This window comes from Cinclus cinclus, chromosome 1 (genome assembly GCF_963662255.1).
Source record: "Cinclus cinclus chromosome 1, bCinCin1.1, whole genome shotgun sequence".
Lineage (NCBI taxonomy): Eukaryota > Metazoa > Chordata > Aves > Passeriformes > Cinclidae > Cinclus > Cinclus cinclus.
The window spans coordinates 1,414,083-1,432,956 of NC_085046.1; positions in this window are offsets into that span (position 1 = coordinate 1,414,083).

The window sequence follows — 18,874 nt, forward strand, 5'->3', positions numbered from 1 at the left end:
AGAACTTCTCACCTTAGGCTGAGAAGTCAGGGCTGAGAAAACACGAAAAACATGGAAAACATGGAAAACCTCACTTGTGGCATGATTAGATTTGGATTTTTTTTTTTTTTTGTGGCCTTGTCATCTGAATCAGGGACCGACCTGTTCCCGAGGCTCGGAATTCCTGTGGCATCCCCTGGCAAACCTGGGACCCTTCAGCCCTGGGTAAGAAGATGGGAATTCAGGATTTCAGGGCTGGTGCCTTTGGAAAAACCTCAGGAAAAGCTTTCCTGGCGTGAATCCAAGCTCTGTTGTCACCTGAAACGCAGGCGGGAGGGCAGAGTTGCTGCCGGCAGGAAATGGAGAGGGAAAAAAAAAGAGTGGGAAGAGCGTTGGATCCTTTCCCTTATCTCCCCTGCTCTTATCTCCAGGCCCTGTTTGTTTTTCCAGGGTGGCTCCTTCCTTTTGACATTTTTCCCCATGGAAAATGCGAGCGCTGGGATGAGCAGAGGGGAAGCAGCCAGGGGAGATGAGCTGGGATTTGTAAAGGATTTTGTCAACGCTCCTCGTTATCCATGTGGGATGTGACTGATCCAGGGCTTCATCCGGCCCTTGGGGATGATTTTCCTTTGGGTTTAAAGGATCGGGAGGAGGTGGTGGATCCCTGGATCAGGGCAAGGTGAGGGTGAGTTTGGGATTTTGGCTCAAATCCAGACTGGGACATTTCCCACTATCCCAGCTGATCCAAACCCTGTCCAGCCTGGCCTTGGACACTTCCAGGGATCCAGGGGCAGCCACAGCTGTTCTGGGAATTCCATGCCAGCCAGGAATTCCATCCCAATATCCCATCTAAACTTCCCCTCTGGCACTGGAAGCCATCCCCTGTGTCCTGTCCCTCCATCCCCTTGGGAATTGTCTCTCTCCATCTTTTCTGCAGCTCCTTCCAGGTCCTGGAAGGTCACACCGAGCTCACCCCGAGGCTTCTCCTCTCCAGGTGAACATTCCCAGCTCTCCCAGCCTTTCCTGCTCCATCCCTGGGATCATCCTGGTGCCTCCTCAGGATTCTCTCCAGCAGCTCCAGCTCCTTCCCGTGCTGGATCCAGGGCTGGAGCAGCTCTGCAGGCGGGGCCTCACCTGAACAGGGCACAGGGACAGAATTCCCTCTTCCCTGGATCTCCCGTCCACATTTCTTTTGGATCCTCATTTTTCCAACAAAACTGTTGCCTTAAGCCCTCCTGGGATCATGTTTATTATCAAGTTTGATTTTTTATTTAATTTTTTAAATTTTCTCTCTGGTTCAGGACTTTTAGACTTTGCTCTTTCTGTTTTTTTCTCCATGGAGGTCAACACGGGCACCTTTAATTTTTTCCACCAGGATCTGGGATCCACATCTTTGGTGGGGATTTCAGGAATTCCATCCCTGTAGCGCCAAGACCCTCCAATTCCATCTTGGAATCAGCCAGAGCAGGTTTTATCCTGGTCACTCCACATTCCAGGTGCTGCCTGACCTCCCCCCTGCTCCAACACTTTTGGGGCTCCCAGGAATGTGCATATTCCAACAGAAAACAGGAGGAAAACTCAGCCAATTCCCAGCTTCTCCAGTGCCAAGGAGTTTGGCACTAAGCAGCTTTTTGGTGTCTGGCAGTGCTGGGTTTTATTTTCAACAAACCCCGTTAAAGGATTACGAGGGCCTTGTTAAAATAATGCCCTTGGAGCTTATTCCTTATTGGAAGGGAAACAAGGATAAACAGAAAGGCTTCTCTCATCCCCAGGGTTATTGCTTGGAGTGCTTTGAAAGGAGAAAAAAGGAGGAAAACTGGCAGGAATTAGGGAATATATAAACACACACGCACTTGTCTGGGAATATAAAGTGAGTTTTGTTTCGTTTCTGCTTTGCAGCCGCCGGAAAAAAAAATAATAATAGTAATTAACAGCTCCTCCCCGGTATTTAATTTAATTAATGCTGATGTTTGGCCATTGCATGAAAAGTTTTACCTCGGAGAAATAATCAATTAAAAGGGAAAAGGGAAAGGAAGCCGTTCCAAAGGGGAGTTGCTGTATTCGCCTTTTTAATGGAGTTTAATAAATGGGAATTAGAAATCCAGGAATGACAGCAACAAAATGGGAAATTTTAAACGGTGTTTGCCACAAAGTGCTCACGTTTTCCAAATAAAAAAATGTGGGAAGGCTGGATGGCTCCATGGAGAGCTCTGGGGGCACGGGGCCTTCCCTCAAGGCCTCAACTTCATCCGGGGATGGAAAACAGCAAACAGGGAAGATCCCAACTGTGCTGATCCCTGAGGTGTCCCGTGCTCCCAGGAGATCCGATCCGCCCTGTCCTGCTGCAGCGGGAGGCATTGAGGGTCTGGAGCCATTGGGAACCCAGCAGGGATCTCTGGGATGACGCCCCAACACAGCAGCTCCGAAGAGTGGATGGCTGAGTGGGAAATGGCTTTCCTGGTGGGATGGGGAACATGCCAGAATCCCAGAATTGCAGGTTTGTGTTGGAAGGGCCCTTAGAGATCGTCCTGCTCCAACCAGGGACACCTTCCCCTGTCCCAGGCTGCTCCAAGTATCCAGCCTGGCCTTGGACATGCCAGGGATCCAGGGACAGCCACAGCAAATCTGGGAATTCCATCCCAGCCAGGAATTCCCAGTTCCCAATATCCCATCCAGCCCTGCCCTCTGGCAGTGGGAATCCATTCCCTGTGTCCTGCCCCCTTCGAACTCATTTCCCAGTCATCTTTGGGATAATCATCTTGTCCCAAATCCCTCTCCAGCCTTGCAGAGGAGTGGGGAGCACCCAGGAGGAGTGACTGGAATTCCATTTCCCAGGTGAGTCCCTGGCATGGATTTCTCTGCCCAGATCCATGTCTGGGTATGGAATGGCTGCTCTGGGCCAGCCCCAGTCCCTCCTTGGCTCCCTGCCGGTTCCTGGAAGCGGGAATGGGACAGGGCCGGTGTCCATTGCTCTTCTCTCCAAATTATCCATGTCCGGAGGTGGGAGAGCTGCACGTGGATCTGCTTTTGGGATCCTGCTGGCTTCAGGCATCCATGGATTCTCTGGCAGGGAATTTGTGCTGGATACTCCACAATTTCTGATTTTGTTTGAGCCTCTCCAGCTCTTCCACGGAAACCAGGAATGGCCAATCCCTTCTCCCTTTGTCTTTTCCCTGGATTTGATCGCTCTCCGTCATTTCCCCTCAATCCATCCTCAATACCTCCATTGTAAATGATTCCTCACACCCCTTTTTTGTTTTTGTTTTGTTTTTGCCTTTATCCCAAAGGATTTTTCCATCTTTATTGTGGTTTTCAGGCCTTGTTTGGCTCTGGGAGCTGCCGTGACCAGAAATGTTTGGCAGCAATATCCTGACAGGAAAGGGGATGTTTTCCTCATCCCATTCCAATACCAGCATCACACGCTCACACCTGCACTGGCCCCTATTCCCAAAATTCCAGCCTGCTTTAATCAGATTAATGGAGCGAGCAGAAAGCCTCAACCTTTAATTAAATTTAATTAAATTAAAATGTTACACCCCAACTGAGTCCCTTTGTTTTCTTTCTTTGTCTGCAATCCTGAATCCCCTGAAGGCAGGAGCAACAAATTCCCAAAGATTTTCCAGGAATGCTTTGTGGAGGTGATTGTTGGCCAGGAGGAGGGCAATGCCATGGATTGCTCTCACAGTTTACTGGGATTGAGTTGGAGCTGAGTGTCCGGGAACATTCCTTGGCACAAACAATTTTGCTAAAATCAGTGCAGCTGTCCAGACTTTTGGCTGAGGGTGGAAAAAGATCCGGCTCCTCCTGGGATCCATCATTTGGTGAGTACGAGCAGCACAACTGTTCTTCCCTTCAAATTCCTTATGGATACGTCAAGGAGCCTTTGGTGAGGAGGGAAAAGGCTGATTATGTCCTAGATCACCAATATTTGAGGTTTCATCAGATTATAAAGTCAAGGACAGCCAGAGGAGACTTAAATCTGCTCAGGGAATCCTGGGATGGTTTGGATTGGAAGAGACCTTCGATCCCATCCATTCCCACCTCCTGCCTTGGGCTGGGACACCTCCCACTATCCCAGGGGTATCCAGTCTGGCCTTGGACACTTCCAGGAATTCAGGAGCAGCCTCAGTTTCTCTGGGGATTCCATCTCAGCTCCTTCTCAGCCTCCCAGGCAAGAATTCCATCCCAATATCCCATCTAAATCCACCCTCCTTCAGCTCAAAGCCATTCCCTGTGTCCTGTCCCTCCATCCCTTGTCCCCAGTCTCTCTCCAGCTCTCCTGGAGCCCCTTCAGGCCCCCAGGAAGGGGCTCTGAGCATTCCCTGGATCCTTCCCTTCTCCAGGTGAACGTTCCCCGCTTCCTCAGGAATTCTCCAGGCCCTTCCGAGCTCTGTTCCCTTCCCTGGACATGCTGATGGATACCGGAGATCCTGCTCCTTCCCATCTCTCCCATCCCTTCTCCTCAAGGAGAAGAACCACGCTGTGTTTGCTGAAAATCTCCAATTCCACTTCTCCCTGTCCCGGCATTCCATTGGTTCATCCCTCTCTTCTGAGCTCTTAAGATTGTCTTTAAAACCATCAGAATTTTTAGCAGCAAAATTCCAATATTTTGGACTTTGGTGGCAACATTCCCAAGACTTCCTTGGCAGTTGCACCAGCTGGGAATCCACTTCTGACTCCCAAAGAAATCTGAGGTTTTCCTCGGATTCTGAGAGTTGGAATTTTCCTGGGAAAAGAAAAAGAGCAAAGCTAAACATAAATATTCCAGGTGTTTTGTTTTGTTTTGTTTTGTCTTTTAAACGAAGGGGAATTCCGTTTGTTTTGTGTTTGCTTTGTTGTCCCTGCTCTGTTTGGAATCCCGAGCGTCGGAAATGCTCCTCCAGCCCCTTGCTTATCTGGGAACATGTGGTGCCATGGACTTCTGCGGGAATGCTGATGCTCTGGCACGTGCTTGGAAAAGCTTTGTGGAACAAAGATGAAGGGAAGATCAGATAAGTTCAGAATAGATTCCACTGCCTAAAAAGGACTTCAGACCCCACGTGTCCATTGAAACAGAAACCTTTTAGTTCTCATTTTCCTTTTTTTTTTTTTTTTTGGTCTCATTTTCCTCGGTCAAAATTGAAGGAAATTTTCTTTCTGCCTTTGTCCTATTTTTTGCTGATTTTTTGCTTTTTATTTAAAAAAAAAAAAACTTAAATCAGGTTAAACTCCAAGGGTTTTTTACGGATGAAGGCCCGACTTCAGGAATATCATTCCCAGTTATTTTGTTCTAAGGAAGCTGAGGCAAACTGTGCTGGAGAGGAAGGGTATGGATTCGATTTAGTCCCTGCTGACTGGGGGAGAGTGATCAGGCACTGGGAAGGATTCCTCAGGGAATGGGCACATTCCCAAAGCTGCCGGAGCTCCCGGAACATTTGGACAACGCTCTCAGGGTGGGATTGTTGGGATGTCTGTGCAGGGCCAGGATTGGGACTGGATGATCCCTGTGGGTCCCTCCAACTCAGGATATTCCATGCTCCCATCATTCCATGACAATCACGTTCCCGCGCCGTTTCTAAACTCCAATTCCTGGGCATGGCCACGCTGCGACTCCGCTGGGGACAGCCGGGAGGTTGGGATCTGCCCCGAGGGGAGGTTTGGATTTCAGGGAATATTCTCATGGAAAAGGTTGTCCAGCCCCGGCAGGGCAGTGGTGGAATCCCCATTCCTGGAAGGATTGAGAATCCCTGTGGATGTGGCACTCGGGGGCTTGGTGGTGACCTTTTCCAACCTCAACAATTCCGTGATTTTTTTCTGTGTTTAAGCCTGGCACCTAAATTCCATCAGGCATTCTAGTGGTGTTATGATATTTTTGGGGAAACTCACCAATCTTTTGGGATGAATACGAAAGAGCATCCAGGAAATTTCTTTCGAGAAGAAAGGATAGAATGCCCAAGCCCACCTTGCTGAGGCAGAACAGTTGGTTTGTGTGGAATTAGGAATGAAGGGGTGGATTCTGGAATGCCAAGGAATCGGGGAAAAAAGCCCAAAAAGCCCTAAAGAAGAGATTTTTAACTTGGAAGGGGAATTTTTTGCTGCCACACTGTAAGAAATGGGATTTTAGTGGAATTTATCCACTCACAGATCTCATCCTTGCAGTACCCAATGCTCCTTTCTCCAAATCCCAAATCCTGGCTGCTTTCTCAGCGTGAAAGTTTCCAATGTTGGCACTGGCGGTGTCCAAAAAGGGAAAGTGTGGCTTGTTCTCCAAGGAGGAAATAATGGTGCTACTCTTGGGATGTGAAAACATCCAGAACTTTATAAAAGAGGATTAAAACTCCGAGGGAAAAAAAAAAAAAAAAAGCCTTGAGCTTTGCAGGAAGCAAAACAATTCCAATGGGAGCCAGCAAGGGAAAACTATGAAAAAAAAAAATTATCTATTTATCCTGCAAATGGAGGGAGCTTGGATATCATAAAAAACTTCACAAAAGCATTCCTGTTCATGGGAATATTCTGGGAATATTAAAAAAAAAAAAACCAGGGGTTTTTTTGCTCCTTAAAAAAACTGAAGAAATTTAAAGTTTATCAAGGCTGACCCTCTGTGTCTGGGGTTTTAATGGAAAATAATTCACTCAGCTTGGCAGGGAATGTGGATAAAGTGGAAAAGTTGCAGGAAAAATGTGGAAGAACGAGGGTTAAGTGGGATTTTTTTATTTGGGCTTGAGCATAGAAGGGAATTTTGTGAGGTAAAAGGCTGCTTAATATTTAATGAAGGACGGATAAAAATGGATATTGGCCTCATCTGGGAAAAGTTGGGACATAGGGAAAAAAAAATCCAAATGGGGGCACCAAACTGGTTTATGGCTCATGGAAGTGAGCGCTGAGGAATGTGGAGAATTCCAAAAGTGGGAAGAAGTCTGGGAATTAACTGGAGATCACTTGGAGCCGTGGTGAGCTCATGAGCAGCCCGGATTTGCTGATGGCTCAGGACCTCCTGCTCCAGAAAAGCTGGGAATTCCTTCCAGGTTTGTGCTCCGTTCGAAGCCAATGTTTGGAGGAAATCTCAGGAATACTCTTTTCAGAGGTGGAAGCTGTTACACCAGGAATGTTCAGGGATGCTTGTCCAGGAGAGTGGGAAATGACAGAAGGTCTCAAATCCGGGGGTTTTAAGCAATTCCTGATCTCCAGGTAAATTAAAATCCCGGTGTCCAACCTAGTGGATGGTGTTGGAAAACTCATCTTTAAGCTGCTCCTAAGCGAGCCAGGCTTAGCTGCATAAATTAACCCAATTAATTTGGTTTGAAATTAGCTTTTAAAACAGGACTTTCAAGAATTAAAATAGATTTAAGCTGAAATAGCTCAGGTAGAGCGGGAAGTGTCCATGAACAATTCCCAACTCCTGGTTGCTTCCTGCTTTTCATCCCTGAGCAGTTTAAGTTGATATTAGGGAAATATCAATTATCATTGGGGGAAATTAACCGTATATTAATTAATTTTCATCCTTCACCCCCTCCCAGGGAAGATGAGCTGCCTTAATTTGAGTTTGGGGAGGTTGAGGCTGGATCACCACAGACCTGGAATGGGAATCACTGCACATGGAGACCATTCCAGACATGGATATCACACCTGGATTTTCATAGACCTGGAATGGGAATCATTGCACATGGAGACCGTCCCAGCCAAGGATTTCCTATTTGGATCTTCACAAACATGGAATAGGAATCACTGCACACAGAGGTCATTCCAGACATGGATATCACACCTGGATCACCACAGACCTGGAATGGGAATCACTGCATGGAGAGGTCATTCCAGGCTTAGATTGAACACCTGGATCTTCACTAACGTGGAATGGGGATCATTGCACATGGAGACTGTCCCAGACATGGATTTCCTACCTGCATCACCACAAACCTGGAATGGGAATCACTGCATGGAGAGGTCATTCCAGACATGGATTTCACACCTGGATTCACCCCAGGCCAGCCCAGTTCTGTGGTTCCTCATGAACAACCCATCTCCTCTCTGGAACACTTGGAATATCCAGGAAGGAAAGGAAACGGCTCTGGACAAGTTCAGGGTTTGGAGATACGAAACTCCAGGCTCTGGTCTGGGAGGTGCAAATCCCTGGAATCCTGTGCCATTCCTCAAGGTTCCCACCAATGCTCTTCAGACCAGAATCTGAATTTTCAGCTGTCGTATTCCCACACGTAATTCCCATTTTATGAGGCTCAGGTCTTCCAGGGTGGATGAATCCCCCTCTTCCCTTGATGTCATGGATTAAAGGGAGGCTGCTGGCTGGATCCCCCCGGCATTCCCGGGAATACAGAGATTTACAGCTCCCATTACCTTCCAGAGGGGTTAAGGGCCGTGCATCTCACCAGAGCCCACTCCCAGTTCATGGCTGTGGCCCTCCAGCCCCACTCATGATCCCAGAAAATCTTTGGGAATGTTCCTAGTCACCTGGACTCACTGTTCTCCCTGAGAGTCATGCAGGGAGTCTGGGGAACAAAAATCCTTTTTAACATCTGGCTTTAATTACCTTTCGTTCTAATTAACTTCTGGGGGTTTCATACAAATAATGTGGAAAAAACAGCTTTTCATGGAGATTTGTTTTCCATACAGGGAAAAACTGTGTTCCATTTGTCCCATCCCATTATCCCATCCCATTATCCCATCCCATTATCCCATCCCATTATCCCATCCCATTATCCCATCCCATAATCCCATCCCATTATCCCATCCCATCCCATCCCATCCCATCCCATCCCATCATCCCATCCCATCCCATCCCATCCCATCCCATCCCATCCCATCCCATCCCATCCCATCATCCCATCCCATCCCATCCCATCCCATCCCATCCCATCCCATCCCATCCCATCCCATCCCATCCCATCCCATCCCATCCCATCCCCTCTGAAGGGCTTTGCCCAATGCCACTGGAATTCCCTGTGCTTCTGGAGGGATCATGGAGATGATCGCGGGCAGTTCCTCATCCTCTTATTCCCCGTGGATCAACTGCAGAGTCCCTCCTCTCTCTGATTTTTTGATTCCAGTGGGTGATAATTCCTCAACTGGCCAAAAATTCTGGTTGGATTTAAGGATCTTGATGGATTTGAGAGCTGGAGGGAACAGAAGGAATTAGGAATCTCCAGGGGGATTTGTGATCTTCCCGTGCTTAAAGGCGGGCTTGTAAAAAAGAGGGAGAGGGATTTTTTTTTACACAGGCAGGGGGTGATAGGAAAAATGGGAATGGTTTTAAATTAAAAGAGGGAAGATTTTGGTTGGGAGTTAGGAGGAAATCCTTCCCTGTGAGGCCCTGGAGAAGCTGTGGCTGCCCCTGGATCCCCAGAATTTTCCAAAGCCAGGTTGGATGAGGCTTGGAGCAGCCTGGGATGGTGGAAGGTGTCAGGTTGGAATGGGATGATACTTCAGGTCCCTTCCAGCCCAAACCATCCTGGGATTTGATAATTCTGGGATAAGGAGTGGAATCCCGGAGTCAAGGGATATTCTGGGTACTCCACAGGCACTTGACCCGTGGCAAAGACACCGCAAATAAAGGGACGGGGAAATGAAACCCCGAGGGAAGGAAAAGCTTTTCCACACCCTATGGAAGCAGACCATGGAGAGCACCAGCACAGGAACGCCGTGGGATTCCAGGACTGGGATTTCTCCTATCCAGGAAAAACATCCACTCCATCACTAAATATGAGAGGATTGAAAGGTTTTAGGATTGAAGGAATCTTTGTCTGTGACCAGCCTGGAAGAAGCCCTGGGAGGTCACAGATTTTTCCATAGTGTAAAAATCTGGAGGATTTTTCTGGAGTCTCTGGAAGAGCTGGCCCTGCTCCCAGTTGGAAAGGGAGCACATTCCCAGAGCAGACATTTGTATCCCTGCAGAGTTTGTGTCCAAAAGGGAAAATGAAACATCAAATCCGGGCTCTTAAAATCCATGGAGTGTGAATATCATGCAAGTCACGCCTGGAAATCTACGCAGCACTTGGAATTTTCTCCTCATTATATTGGAGAGCAAAAAATCCGGAGGTTCTGGAGGGTCAGGGACACTTTGATTCCCAAATATCCTTCAGGCATTTGGGAATGTTGAATTGAGGACTTGAAGGGTCTTTCCCAAAATAAATCGTCCTAAAATTCCATTATTTTGGTGGTCAATCCTGAAAAATCCACAAAGAAGCTGAGTCTCTTCTAAAATCCCTGCTTAGGAATCCTCTGCAGGACAGCTCTCAAGGCCAGGAATTCACCAGTGGATTTTAATATCCCTAAATACCTGCCCAGTAATCCAGGAGCTGGATTTGAACTCCAAATCCTGCTCCTGCTCAGCCTGATCCATGGGAGTGTCCCCAGAGTGGCCAGAAAGGACAATTCCCAGTCAAGGACCTGATCTCACACAAATCCCACAGCGTCCCCCTGCTCCATCCCAGATCTGGTTATCCTGGAGACTGGAACAGGAGAAAATCCTATGGGACATGTGGGATTATTGCCCAGTAGCACCAGGAAAAAGGTTGGAATATTTGGGAAGGAGGAGCTGGAGGATGATGCAGAACTGGATGATTTGAGGGAACATCACTGACCTTAAAAATCCGGGAATATGAGGGAGAATATGGAATTAACTGGTGGAAGACACTAGGAAAAAGCATCCTTAGGAAAACATCTCCAGAAAATTCCTTGGAGAGGTTTCACGGCTGATGCCGAGGGTTTGCTGCCCAAAATTCCTGGGGGAAATTCCAGGGCACAAAAGCTGTTTCCAGATTCCCTGAGCAGCTGCGGACTGGCTTCCCAGAAGGGGTCAGTCTTTCCCAAGGATTCGTGGGGAATTACCCGGCTCTTCCAAAGGGAAGCGCAGTGCCTAGATGGATAAAAGTTGGGAATAGCAGGAGCAGCCTCAGGTGAAATCGAGCTCATTGCAAGTGGGAACTCACCTGGATAATTCCACAAATAATTGACCTCATATTCCAGGGGTGTGGGAATTAACCTTGGAGCGAGAGGGGGATGAGATGGGAATGCTGTGTCCAGAAATCCCAGGATGTGGGAATTAGCCTTAGGGTGAGCAGGGGACGGGATGGGAATATTGTGCTCAGGAATTCCAAAATGTGGGACTTTTCTCTGCCTTGGAGCGAGCAGGGGGATGAGATGGGAATATCATGCTCAGAGAAATGCTCAGCATTCCCACTTTTTTTTCCCCTGAATCTCTCAGGTGCTGTACCAGGACAATCCTTTTCTCCTGCTTTGATATTCTGGAAAAGTCCAACTCCGGCAGCAAAGACGGATCTTAGGAAAACCTCCTGGAGCCGTGGGCCCTTCAGGGCAGTTGTGGAATTCCTGAATGTGAATGATTCCTCAAAGCCAGGGAAAAGTGGGAGCATCCTGGTTCTCCAGCTGCGAAAACACCGGGACCTCCCCCTGCACCAGCAGCACTTTTCCCAATCCCATTCCTGGATTTCTCTCCCAAATCCCATAGGGATCCATCCTGCTGGATTTGTATTTTTACAACCTATTATATAAATATATATAAATATATTTTTATAAAATTATAATATATGAATTTATTTATTTACCTCTAAAAATATTTTTATTTATATTAATATTTTTTTATGCTGGGATCGGCTTTAAAAGCTGATCCCGTGATGATTCCCAAAATGTGGGGAGACTATGGAACCTTCTGATCCTGTAATTCCATCCCTCCTCTTTTCCACTGGTGTCTTATCCAAATTTGAGCTTGAAATCCCTGGAAAGCCACCCTGAGGAAAGGCACTGGTGATTCTGGTGGATAGAATGATCGGAAAAGCGGGCACGGAATCCATGTGGAAATCCTTGGACTGCTGCAGTGAGGGGGAAGATCCTAAAAGAAGAACTTAAAAAGATACAAGGTAAGAAACAAAAGAAGGGAAAAGAGGAAAATGGGGACACAGGTGACACCCCAGGAATATTTTAGTTGATCACAGTGAGGATAAACCTTTTCCTGGTGAAACGAGCTATAAATCATTGGATAAATAACAATTAAAAACCATTAAAAAAAATGAGATTTCCTGTTTAAACCCTGGGATTAAATATTTCACCTCATAAAAGCCAGCGCTTCCTCCTGGATCTCCAAAATCCGTTGACTCTGGACTCTGTGCAGGATCCAGCCCAGATTTCCACCCGGAGCCATTCCTGGAGCAGGATCCCACCTAATTCCTAATTTTGTGTGGATTTGTATTGCTGGAAAACCCAACCCAAGCTTGTCAGAATCCTTCAAATCAGGGAAAAATGTTCCCTTGGGTTATTTACAAAAAGCCAGCAGGGAAAGATTTCCTTTCATTTTAGCGCCATTCCCTTTTCTCCGTCCGTCAAAAAACAAAAAACAAACAAAAAAAAAAAAAAACCCAAAAAAAACCCAAAAAAAACCCCCAAAAAACAAAACAAAAAAAACACCCCCAAAACAACAAACCTTTCAAATTCTGTTTGTTCTTCCTTGTTATCCAGGCAAATTTGAGTCACAAGGACAATTCCTTGGATTTCAAAAAATTTTCAGGACTTTCTGGGAATTCCGTGGGGAAATCTCAATGATTTTTGAGATTGGTTTGGCCATTTTCTTGTTCCATTTCTCTGTGTGTATCAGAGGACATAAATAAATATTTTTCAGAATATCCGAATACTGCTAAGTATTTTTTTCCCATAATATTCCTAAAGATATTTTCCCTGTGTGCCACTGTCAGGATCAGAATTCCGGTGTGGAATTGATTGGATCAAATACAGACATCTACATTTTCCTAATAATCTGTTTTCTTCCATGTCAATGGAACCGCAGGATGAGTAGAATCTGTGGATGCAACCCATCCATCCTAAAATTGAATCCTAAGGTTGGAAAAGCTCCGAGATCATCGAGTCCTTTGTTGTCCTTCAAATCCAGGAAAAAGTGCTGAGGTGGATTTCTGGAGCTTTTCCTTGAAGAGTTGTTTTTAATAAAGAATTTGGTTTTCTGGTCAAGTTAAACCACAGGGGGTTTTGTTCCCTTTTCCAGAATCTTCTCCATATCCACCCCTGTTCCCAGGTTTTGGGATAAGGAGGAGGAATTGGAAGGGACCTTCGAGCTCATCCCGTTCCACCCCTGGATGGGCAGGGACACCTCCCACTGTCCCAGGCTGCTCCAAGTGTCCAACCTGGCCTTGGACATTCCAGGGATCCAGGGGCAGCCACAGCTCTTCTGGGAATTCCATCCCAGCCCCTCCCCACCCTCCTAGTCCAGGAATTCCCAGTTCCCAATATCCCACCCATCCCTGCCCTCTGGCAGTGGAAGCCATTCCCTGTGTCCTGTCCCTACATCCCTTGTCCCTGGGAGAGGCTCTGAGCTCTCCTCGGAATCTTCTCCAGGTTGAACAATCCCAGATTTCCCAGCCTTTCACACATGTTCTCATTCCCTTTCTCCTTCCCAGACTTTGTGCTGTTGCCCCTCTCCCCTTCGGATTCTGCTTGGAAAGAGGATTTTTAGCTCCTTTTCCCCTCTTTCCCCTCATCCCAAATTTTCAATTTTCCCTTCCCAGCACCAAAGAGACCAAAGTCACTCTTTCCTTTTTCTCCTCCTTCCTGAAGAAAAGAATTAATTAGGAATTTAAACACCTTCAGCCACTCCTCTTTTCCCCTTCCCCCCTCCCAACTCCAGGAATACAAATCATTTGCTGTGGTCTGCAGCTCAGCTGGAAAAACCAGCAACGCGGGTCTGTGATGTCCCCAGCATCTCATTTAGGGGATTTATGGGGTCTGCCCTGAAGCACTCGCTGCTTTACAGCCTGCGAGTTCACTCCTGTGGGAATTCTCTCCGGATTATCCTTGACTCTGGCTGATCTCAGGAGCTTTTCCAAAGGTAGATACCCATCCCTTGGGAAACCAGATCTCAGCTTTGTTTCTGTCCCTGGTTGGTCCTAAAGAGGATCACAGCACGTTCCTGAAGCTGGGAGGGGTTTGGAATTGGGCTGTGCTGGATGTGGGAGGCAAATGGGATCATTGTCCAAGTAGGAATTGTTGAAGTTCGCACACTGAGCGGTAAGAACGTGGCTGCCTCTTCCTCTGGGCCCCCTCTGAGTTTTCTGATTTTCCTTCAGTTTTCTTCTTTTCCTTTGTGCCTGGAATTGTCAGGGAGAAGGGAACCACCAAGTTGTCACTCCCTGCACAGTTTTCCCTGGACAAAGGAAGGATGAGGTGAAGTTCCTTCGCCAGGTGGTGGCAAACATCCCTGACTGAGCCCTGCCGGCTCCAGCGGCCTGGTGACAACATTCCAGAAGCCACCTGTCCCTGGAAGAGCCAGCCTTGGGGAGCAGCAGCTCCAAAATTCCATTACCACCCTGGCACACATCCCAGAGCAACGGGATCAAAACTCCTTGGAGCTGATCCGTGTGTCTGAGCTAGATGTTGCTCATGGACCAGCCAAAATCTAGGTGCCACGTTTCGTTACCAAACCGTGTCGGATTTAAGTTGGATTTTTTGGGAAAGACTCTCCCCCAGAGGGTGCTGGGCACTGCCCAGGCTCCCCTGGGAACGGGCACATTCCCAAGGCTGCCAGAGGTCCAGGAGCATTTGGACAACGCTCCCAGGGATGCCCAGGGTGGGATTGTTGGGGTGTTCTGGATGATCCTGTGAGTCCCTTCCTACCCAGGATATTCCATGATTCTCTGACAGGCCCCAAGCACGTGGGAATGAGAACACTGACAGGAATTTCAGGATTATCTTTCCCAAAGACAACAGACACCTCCCTTTAGCTCCAGCTGGATCCACATCCAGGTGGGACCTGGGATAGCACCTTCCCAATCCAGTGAAGAGCTGGGATCCCAGAGTGACTTTTCCTGGAGCCAGTGTCCGAATTCCTCTGACATTTGGAGTTGGGACACCTGAGTGGCTTTGGAGGGGATCACTCAAATTGGCAGTGCTGGGAGTTAAATTTACTGGTTGGAAACTGGTCCTGCCTGGAGGAATGTTCTGGAAAGGCATCTCTGTGATCCTGTGGTGTGGGAGTGACACCAAGATTGGGTTCGGCAGCACAAGAGCCAATTTTTGTATGTTCTCATCCACCTCCTCCATGTTCCCCGTTGCCTTCTCCTTGTTCTCATCCGTCTTTGGTCACAGGTCGGATTCCATGACCCTGGAAGTCTTTTCCAGCTGAAATGATCCCATGATCCTGTGATCTCCTCCATGTTCTCATCCACCTTCTCCATATTCTTATCCATCTTTGGTCACAGGTTGAACTCGATGATCCTGAAAATCTTTCCCATCTGAAATGATCCTGTGATTCTGTGATTTCCTCAAATTTCTTGGCCACCTCCTCCATGTTCTCCTCCACCTTCAGTCACAGGTCAGATTCCATGACCCTGGAAGTCTTTTCCAGCTGAAATGATCCAATGATCCTGTGACTCTGTGATATCCTCCACTTTCTCAGTTACCTCCTCTGTTTTCTCATCCATCTTTGGTCGCAGGTTGGACTCCATGATCTTGGACGTCTTTTCCAGCTGAAATGATCCCATGAATCTGCTTTTTCTCCTGAGCCTTTTAAAATTTTTTTTTGTCTCGCTCCTGTTTTAGGGAGGATCTGCAGGGGGGCTATCAATGAATCATGGAATCATGGAATTTTTTGGGTTGGAAGGGATTTAGGGATCATTTAGTTCCTGGAATCCCTGGAAGTGTCCAAGGCCAGGTTGGAGCAACTTGGGATAGCAAAATCCCTGCTCATGGAATGGGATAAGATGATCCTTCCAACCCCAACCAGTCTGGAATTCTGGGATTCTAGGATAAACTGTTGATCCTTTCCTGTGCTTAATGGAGAGAGACACCTCCAGGAGATGAGTATTCCCAAATCCACCTCAGAAGATCACGGGATCATGGGAAGAACCAACTGTCACTGTTGGACCTTACAGCATTCCTGGGATTGGTTTTCTTAAGGAAAATCACTTTGCTCCATGGATCTCTGGGATGGAGGAGTTCCAGCTGTGTCTATCCCCTGGGATCGTCCTGGAAGCTCACTGGGAATCCTCACCCCTGCTCTGGGATATGAGATCCCTTTCTACTGAACTCTTTTGGGATTTCTGATCAGAATTTTGGGATTCTGGTTTTCATTCGCTGCACATCCCAAATCGGATCCCACAACGTTGGCTTCCTTTTAAAAACATTCCCGAAATTTGGAGCTTAATTACGCGGCTGTAAATTACGTGCTGAGAGTTGTGCTCCTGAAAAACAGAGCAATTCCATCTCCCGACACCACCACCTCCACTCTTGGAATGAATCCTGTGGAATACAAACAGTGGGAAGCCAAGGAATGAGGGGGATGGAAATCAGTGGGATTTTTGGTGTGTAACACTGAGGTGTGAGGAGGGAGAATCCGGAGCTGATCCAGCTCCACTTCCAGCCCCTTTCCTTCATCTCATTTCCTTCAAATGTTTCTCCTGCACACAATCCAACAAGGGAGGAATTCCACGTTTTGGGATATTCCACGGGAAAAGGGAAATCAAAGAAACTGAGAACCTGGAGGGTGGGTTTTAATTAAAACTGGTTTTAGTGGAATGTGTCCCTGCCTATGGAATGGGACGATCTTAAAGTCTTTTCCAGCCCAAACAATCCTGGAATTCTGTTCACACTAATTTATTCCTGATTAATTTAAAATGAATTGAAAATTAGGTTTTAAATTAAATTAAGCCTAATTAAAAATTAGGATTAACTTAATTTAAAATTGAGCAGAAATTAGCGTTTTGTGCACAGGAAATGCTTCAGCTCACTTCCAGCTGGGATCCAGAGCTTCCAAAACTGAAAGGAATATCAGACAGAACTCCTGGATCTTTTTGTCTTCATAAACCCTGGGGGTGATTCAGCTACAAAACTTCACCAAGTTATTGAAAATATTTATTGTAATATTCATATTACCAATTTCATCCACTAAAAATGTCCATGTTTGGAAGAACCTTTTATTTTTTAATCTCCTTTTCCTATTTTTAAAGTAATCTGCAGATCCTGATTTGTCCCAGTGGTGATTTGCTAAAAAAAAAAAAAAAATTGAATTTTTTTTTGTTTGTTTGTTTTGTTTTGGTATTTTTGGTTTTTTTGCTTTGTTTTATTTTTGTTTGGTTTTTGTTTGTTTGGGATTTTTTGGTTTTTTTTTTTGTTTGTTTTGGTTTTGGGAGTGTTTTTTGGTCCTTTTTGGTGGTTTTATTTGTGGATCTGGTTTGGAATATAAGAGGAAAAGAGGAGCGGGGATCAGAGAGGGCGAAGAAAAAGCAAAAATCAGGAAGGGATATTTCCAATGGATTTTGCCTTGGTAAAATATCGAGTGATTAAGCAGAAATTCAGTGATTTAAAATAACCGAACGTGAGGAATGGGGATTTACCCCGATGTCTCCCAAGTTTCCTTTACAGCTGATAAACACCAGGAATATGGATGTGCTGGCTGGAATTTTTCCTGGGAAATCTCTAATTCAACCTTTTACTCGGAGCAAGGAAAGCAAAAGGAATGTTGGAATTTTCACTGGATCAATCAAGATCCAGAACAAAAGCCAAGCTGGATGGGGCTTGGAGCATCCTGGGATAGGGGAAGGTCCCTTCCCATGGAATTTTATGATCTTGAAGGTCCCTTCCACCCCAAATCATTCCGCAATCCTATAAAATATTCCCATTATGCATTTCTCTTATTATAAGTTTTAAAAATAGATATTTTTAATGATTATTTTCCCTCCTACAGGAAGCAGGTGCATTCCCAGCTCAAAACCCCAGAATCCCAGCCCCCAGTTCCCCGTTGGGAGCCACTTTCGATGGAACATTTCCCCAGAACTCCGGGGCAGAATGGAATTTGTTAACCGAGAAATAAATAACGAAGACAAGAGCAAAACTGACGGGCAGCAGCCAAAGAGAGGCAACATCTGCACATCCCTGATTCCCTGCTTCCAAATTCCTGCACCGGATTTTCCCAGGTTTTGACCCTTTCCCTTTCATGTTGCTGGGAAGGGCAGGGTGGGATTAGGGATCCCTCTGTCAGTGTTTGATGCCTCGCTGAATGCTGATAACGTTCCCTGCTGACAGCAGAGGGATGATTAGCAGGGATATAAAGGAGGGAAGTGTCCGGGAAGGAATTTTTTCCGTGCCTCGGTCACCGATGGCCTCAAAGCCTCCATTGTTGCTCGTGGCCAGGTGAACAATCCGTGCCTCTGAAGGAGGGAGATACGGATCTGCCCATCCCTCTGGAGAGCCATCCCGGCCTCCGGGACTCCTCCAATCTGCTGGAATGGCTTCAGAGGGCGTCGGATGTCAAAAGGGATGTGGAGCCTCCTGGAATTTCCTCAGCTCTCCTCCACACCACGTTCAGCGGTGCAGGTGTTGGAGAAAGACTCCGAGCTCTAACTTGTGGGGATATTCCCAAAAATCCCTCCAGGGAATTCCTCATTGTGAGGACTTTTTATCCATCCATCCATCCATCCATCCATCCATCCATCCATCCATCCATCCACGCCAGGTGAGACTTTTAGGGATGTAATTTCCTGGATAATTATCCAGGTTTGTCCTGACTTGGTCAGAATGAAACCAAGGCCAGATCGGACAATCCTTGTGCTGCTCCAGAAAAATCCCCACCTTGGACAGGTTCCACCTTCCAACAGGATGAAAATCTCCTTGGGGGACTTACAGGCTTGGAATGATTTAATAAAAGACTCCCACAAATTTATGGAGCTGTTCTGGGAGAGGTTTGGGTTGGATTTAGGATAAGATGGCACTGCCCAGGCTCCCCAGGGAATGGGCACATTCCCAAGGCTGCCAGAGCTCCAGGATTATTTGGACAGTGCTCCCAGGGATGCCCAGGGTGGGATTTTGGGCTGGCTGTGCAGGATCGGGAGATGCACTGGACGGTCCCTGTGGGTCACTCAGGAGAATCCATAATTCCATGATTATTTCT